The sequence below is a fragment of the Empidonax traillii genome, unplaced genomic scaffold (genome assembly GCF_003031625.1).
Source record: "Empidonax traillii isolate 1590-97213 ecotype Southwest subspecies unplaced genomic scaffold, ASM303162v1 scaffold34:size3740991, whole genome shotgun sequence".
Lineage (NCBI taxonomy): Eukaryota > Metazoa > Chordata > Aves > Passeriformes > Tyrannidae > Empidonax > Empidonax traillii.
Window position 1 is genome coordinate 1,776,822 of NW_020955227.1, and position 7,395 is coordinate 1,784,216.

Consider the following 7,395-nt stretch of genomic DNA (forward strand, 5'->3'; position numbering starts at 1 on the left):
CTGAAGGGCAAAGAATAAAATTCCCGTTATGTTTGCCCCGTGAAACACAGGGAGGGCAGGAAGAGATCCATGCAGGAAAAGTTGCTTTTTAAAATCAGGTAGGTCGTTCACAGGCTTACCCTGCGTGTGCAGGCATGTGAACAAAATGTAATTATTGGAAATATAAATACATCAAACCACACTTCTAGAAGAAAATAATGGGAAAGGAATATTTACAGAGCATTGAACATCTAATTATTTTGGATAAATGTGGCTGCAGTCAGAGAAAGGTTGTGTTGGCTCAAACATGCAAGAGAGTGATACAAGTGTTCAAAACGTGGGTTTGTGCACACGTGTGTGTGGATACAAACATAAAAACATTTCTTGTCCAACAAAGAAAATCTGGAAACATTTTATTGAAAATACTGAATAAAAGATATAGAAAGAATATTAGTGTTCTTTGAACAACTGGCCCACATATATATATGTATATATATGTATACCTATATATATTTTACATACACACATCTCTGATGAATCTCCTCTTTGTTCTCTCAAAAAAAGTTACAAACCCATCCTGCCACTCTCCACATAACCTCTCAAAAGCCAGTAAGAGGCTTCATAGATCTGACTTTAGACAAGTCAAAGGCCATTTGTTTAACTACTGATCTCCCTCCATGGGAAAATTCTTCTATGCTGCTTTATATACTAAAATCTAATATTCTTACCACAGGCAGCAAAGACCTGACTATTGCTCTGCTTTAGCTCCTTTCTATTAACATTGGGATAATCTTTCATTTTCAGTTCCTAAACTTTCAAAAGAGTAATTTGATTTCCAACAAGAGATCTGGGCACTGGAATAGAACTGTACTGCAAATTTAAAAAGTAGAACTATCGCTGTCATTGGAATTGGCTCTTTACCCACTTATTTGACAACTAACTCTGCAAATCAAGAAGTTGCTGCAACAATTCTGAGCTTGAACAATCTTGCAATTAATGTCTCAATGTACAAGTATTTACACGCACAACTCGATGCTTTTATCATCAGTTCTGTACTTATCAAGTTAAGGACACTTCTCATCAATCCTATCACACACAGGGAAGAAACTCAGACTAGAACTGCAGACTAAAAGACCTGGGCAATCTGTTAAACACACCATGAAATGTTATTTACTCATGAGTTAGTGCATGCTTTAATCAGACAAATGTCTCGCACAACTGCCCGGAGAACTCCCCAGGTTGGGAAGTGATCTACAAGCCACGTTTCCTCTTTGGTTCCCAAGCACTTGGAAAGGGAACAACTGCTGGAAAGGAACACATGGGGGCCAGTGCTCACATTCCTGAGCTCCCTCCCGAGGTCCCCACCCTGCCAGGGGACAGCCGTGGCCTCAGCTCTGGGAACCCTGACTGCACTGCGGCACTTTCGGGAAGGGAAGGGAAGAAAACTCAGTTTGGTTTTTCTTCCCCTCATTATTGTCAAAGGAGGGCAAGGAAAAAGAAAAAGCCACCCCAGTGTCTACAGGCTGTGTTACGTAAATGAGGACCAGGTTTCCTCTGGCAGCAGCACCAAAATCTCCACCTGATTACTGAGTATTAAAAGCTCAAACCCCCGAACACAACGCGGGCTCAAGCACAGATCTGGTTCCCTGGGAAAGCAGCTGTTTGTTCCAGAATTCTTTCAACAACCTTTTTCCTCCAGGAAAGGAAGTTATTGCTAAAACCTTCCTTTCCTGCCCTGTCCTGCTGTGTTTGAATCCCAACAACCCTTGTTTTAAAGTGCACTGTGTTCAGGGATAACACGGTGCCAGTTGGTCCAATTTACTGCACGGTTGGAACCCGTCTCTGCTGATCCCGGTTTTGGGCAGTGCTGGGAGAAAATTAAATCCTAGTTAGTCTCCAACTGCACAGTCATGGCCTGGACAATGCCATTCAACTTGTATTTCAGTATTAGAAATAACCTCCCCAGACAAAGTGATTTGAAATCACTTTAAATTATTAATTTAGGCAACTATTTGAATTATTTAAATTATCATTTAAAATACTCTTATGTCATTAAAAACCAAATAGGGGACCTGTAATTCGCCTGGGAGCCGGTTTGCCTCTCACCACGCCAGCCAGGCAATCTGGCTCCTCTTTTTGCTGGAATTGGTTAAAAGAAAGGCTCCTTTTGTGACTCCAGTAAGTCCAGCAAGTCAATTGTACAAGAAGTGCTTTGGGGTAGCAATAATGGACTGTTCTTCCTGCAGCACCAGCGACGTCAGCAGAGTCTGTGCTGCCAGAGCCAGCAGCAGTCACCAGGGGCTGGCAATTCCAAAGCCAGGGATGCTGCAGAACGACGCAGGCTCCGACTGCAGCACCCCTGGAACACCAAACACCCCTCTGAGATGTTTCCTTGGCCCATCTCCGATGGCCCCTCGCAGGAATCCCACCCACAGAACGGAGCTTTGTGTTTGCAACGTCAAACCAGGAGGATGTGACAGTGCCCGGGCTGAGCCCAGATAAGGAGCGTCACTGCAGCCCCTCCCAGCGCTGCCTGTGCCTCATGATAAGGTCGGGCAGAGAGAACCTTCCAGAAGCACCTTGGCCTTCCCCACAGCCCCAAGGAGCGGCTCTGAACTCCCCGGCCTCACGGCATTTGAATCTCTCACTTCTAAGACTGACTTCAGGTCACCTTATGTCTAACTAAAATAATCAGAAATGTTTCTTCTCACTCTACTGGTGTGGTGGTTTTCTTTAAAAAACTCATTACTCTCATCCTTCCATCTAAAATGAGTTGCCTTCCCCAGTCAATACAGTAGAACTTGCATGGGAACACACACAACTGCAGGTATTTACAGGCACTGCAGTGCAACAGTGCTGATGTCAGCAACACCATTCACGTCCGGGGACACATCCCGAGGTGGGTTCAACGGGAATTACGGGGCAGAAACACAGCAGAGCTGTCAGCATTTCCCTTACCCAAACACGTTTTCAGGGATTTAAAAACACAAATGGAAAGTGCACTCAGCGCTGGGGCAGAAGATTTGGGCGTGTTTTTAAAAGCAACGACACGAAGCTTAAAAATTTCAACTCGTTTGCTTGAAAAACACTGCAAGATCAATGTCTAAAAATCACTGTCTTAAGGAATAGTAAAATAATAATTTCTCTTAAGTCCTGATGTTACATATATTTATTTCAGCTGAGCTGTTACCTGTGTTCAGTTCCTATGAGCTCAGTAGTAGCTGTAACAGGAGTATTTTCCCTATCAAAACAATCCCAGTTTCCCGAGTCCAAACACATGAGCAGCTCGATGCATTTTTTCCATGTTCATCGATATCACACCCCCTCAATCCTGTCCAAGGAAGATTTAACTGCTATCAGCTCCTCCCCCCCTGGAGATCAAGAACAGATTGCTGATCTTTCTTCTTCCAGCAAAAAAAATGAATGTGAAACGGATGTGGAAATAACCTTCAAAAGGACAGAGGGGAAAAAAAACCCCAACATTTTTCTCAGCTTTCATTTCTCCCACTCAGGAAACACAAGGGAAGAAGCCACTATGTGTGTCTCAAACACAAAACCAGCACAACTGCCTGGTTTAGGGCAAGTCCACCTTGTACTGCAGGTAAATCAAAGAGAATCCTGCTAAGCAAGGTCACGAAGAGCCCCAAACCTCCCCAGATTCCAAGCCAGAAAAATCAGTCAAGTGCTGCAGTACAGAAAACAAAAATAAATAAATAAAAAAAACCCAAGATGTGCTGAAGTTGCTGCTTAATGTGGTAAATTCCTGCAGACTCATCACAGCACAGGTAAAATTCAAATATGCCCCAAAATTGAAGTAGGTATTGCAGGGACACAAGAAACCGTCGCATTTAAAGAAATGAAAAATGTAAATTGTTTCAACCAAAGACAACAATTTTGGCTGATTAGAAGGTTTGAGCACAGCCTCAATTTTGCACCTTTGAAGTACAGAGACAATTAAAGACCTGTTCAATTTTAGGCATTTAATCTTAAAATCTTAATCCCACTATTCAAATAATCGCCTGTCTGAATTTGGTGTCTTTATGTACAGTGGGGGTTTTTTTTGGCTCTGTTTTGTTTTGGTATCACCACAGACCTTTGATAAAACTATGCAGGGTTGGCAAGGACTGCACTCTGCTGAGACTCCTGAGAAAGCAAATTACCTTGACTGCATTGCAGAAATGCAGAGTTTACAGGTAATACAAGATTATATAATTAACCCCAGCCTTTTCCACCCCCATTTGTTATCTTCTCATTGTCCTCTCAATTGCAGTATAAACACTTCCATCGCTACCACTTCCAAATAAAACATAGTTGCTTGTGTTCCCCAGCTGAAATCTGGGCCGTGCATCCTATTTATTTTAGCAGCCCTGAAAAGGAAACATCCCAATGTATAAACAGTTACACCACAACAATTCAAGGAGTAGGAATTTGGGCAAGTGGATGAACAGGAACCAAAGCCAACCTCGAATGCACCATGTTCTACACTGTAAAATCTCCTCACAGTTGACTGGCAGATGCTATAAAGGAAAAGATTCTGCTCAGAAGTACCTTTTAAAACAAAAATCTCTTTAGAAAATGAACCCACATCAAGACCTGATTGCATTGAACTGTAACACCTCTACAATGTTCACACATCATGCACCACAGACAGAAATTAGGCAACTCAAAGTATTAAAGGAAAGGCAGATCAGACTCACACTAAGTGCAGATAAAGCACCTGCTGTGTAGGACAAACTCTCAAACCAGTGTTTTGTTACAAACAGGTCACTGCAATAAAGGCAGGCAAGTGTGGAGGGCACTTCATGCATCATGTGAAATACCTGGACTTTGAGTTTACGAAAGGATGACAACATGATGGAGGAATGCAGAGTCTAAAAGGGAGGGGGAAATGGAGATAACGTTCAGCCAATGACCAGCAGAAGGATATGGCTCGGTTTTTTTTCCCCCCAGATGCATTTTCTGTCACAGTACCTGTTTATTACTTCCCTTCTGCTTCCTTGTCACATAAACCAATTCGGTGTTAATGTCACCCAAGCCACTGAGGACAGACCTCCCCACGCAGAAAAAGGTTACAGTAGCAACAGGAAAACTTCATTAATTTGCTATATATTAACCTTTCCAATTAGCTGTAGACAAAACAGAAAACTACCCCAACCTGAAGGTCAAAACAGAAAGTAAAGCAAGTTCTCTGGACTTGGCAAATGACGGGTCTTGCTACAGCGTAATTAAATGTGATGGCTTAATTTAAAGACACAAATTCAATCAGGAGGTTTGGAATATAAATACCCACTAAGATGTTTACTTCCAATTACCACAGTAAAGAAAAAGGCCAAGCAGCAGTTGTGACAAAGCTGTTTTTTGAGTTGTAGCTGTTCCGTGTGTCCAACCAGTGGATTTTCCGCTGAGAATTCCTGGCCTCCCCTAACCCTAAGACATCCCCACGGCCACGCTGCAATCCCTCCCTGGAAAACTGCAGCACACAAATGTGTGTGCCTTCGTGCTGCTGGAGCTGGGCACGTCTCCAGCTTCACCTGGCTCTGCAGCAGGGATCCAGCAGCTTCCCATTCCATCTGATCCAGGGGCAGCCCCGGGAGCACAGCCCAGTCTCCGGCCATCCACGGCATCTGCAGTCTGCTCCACCCCATTTTTCTGCTGCCTGCACTCACTCCAGGGACAAATGGAAAAAATAAACCCCCCCACTACACAAACGTGCAGCAGGGAAAAGGGAGGAATTCCTATTCTTTCCTCCCATACAGGCAGAGTGATTAGTTGCCTCCAAAAAGCGATGTATTTATGAATAAAACAACTACAACCTCATAAATACATTAAATAGACCCACACACACACAAAAAAACCAGGCAGCAGAGATATGGAGTTATTTGCATTAAATGACTGAGGTCAGTGATTAATGTCATAGTTGAGAAATAGGAATTTCTCACTGTGAGATACAACCGTGTCTCAAGAGGTTTAATGCTTCTCCTACCTCACTGCTGTGCAGGAGAAAAATGGGCACAGAACGCTTAAAATATATAAAAGACAGTCTTTGATATTCCCCATTTTTGCTATTGTTGCTGCTTCTGTTATTAAAAGGATAAACCAGAAATAGGTTCGCTAACTTCATCAACTACAGGTCTCATAGTAGCATTACATGTAAACCTGATTTTTAAAATAAAATTTCTATTTCAATCCAGCCAATATGGACGTTGTGGGGTTTTTTTTTCCCAACAAGAATGGAAATAAATTACTACTTGTGAACAATGTAACCTGTTATCTTGGTTCAAGTATTCTGCAAAGCTTAACAATTCCATTATTACAGTTGCAGATCCTGCACACAATGCAGCCAAAAACACCCCATTTCCAACCTTTAGTTCCTTATTTTCTCTGCACAATCTATAAATAAGGAGAAATGAAGATTTCATGGAAGAACTCATTACAAGCTGCATTAAAATGCATAAAAATCCCACAGTGGGATTTAATATTTGTTTTGAACGAATCCGGATCCCTGACCAAGGCCTTTCAGCGAACACAGTCATCGGAATCTTCTGGCACTTCACTGGAAACAAAATGCCAAAAGAAAATGGATTATTTGTTTTCCAGAAAGATACAGAACCATTTCAGGCTGAGCTGGCTTTTTTTGGGGTTGGTTTTTTCTTTTTTTTTTCCCTTCCCTGATGTGTTCATTTGCCATCTCCAGACAACTGCTCTTCAAATCCTACTTAAATATGTATGAAAGACTGCTCAAGAGTCACGTACATTTTCCACTGGAGCACGAAGCTGGTTTATGATATAAAAAATCCTGAACAGCCACTTTGAGCCTGATGAAAAAATATACAGTGATAAATGCCTGTTTTTCCTTCAATACCAGGACAAACGATTGCCCTATTGGCATATATTTATGACCCAGCAATGCAGATTTGTATCATTATAAGCAGGTAGGGTGTATAGGGGCAACAAAATGAGAAAGAATTGACTTGGATTTATTTTTAAATCATGTATAAAAAAATAATTTATCAGGGCAGGGACAAATCCTGATTCTTTCCCGAAGGAAGCCGTAGACCTTGCCCTATATATCACAGTGACACACAAATGGAAGGAACAGAGGTTGGGGGGATTCTGTTGAGCCACCCCCGGGTCCGTCCCCGCCCGGAGCCCCCCCCGGTCCCCGCGGAACGGGCTCTGCACCATCCCCGGCCCTTCCATCGCTCTTCCCTCCTCCTCGCCCATCCCCTGACCTTGGACAGGGCTGGGCTGCCCAGGAAGCCATTGCAGTGCAAGGGTTCCCGGGCCGGGGGCTCCATCCCCAGGCTCGCTGCCCGGGGCAGGCTGGGCTGTGCCCGCGGGGGGCCGGGCGGGGGCTGCGAGCCACGGCCAGGGACGGCATTTTCCACCTCTTTAGCCCTGCCCGGGGCGCTGAAT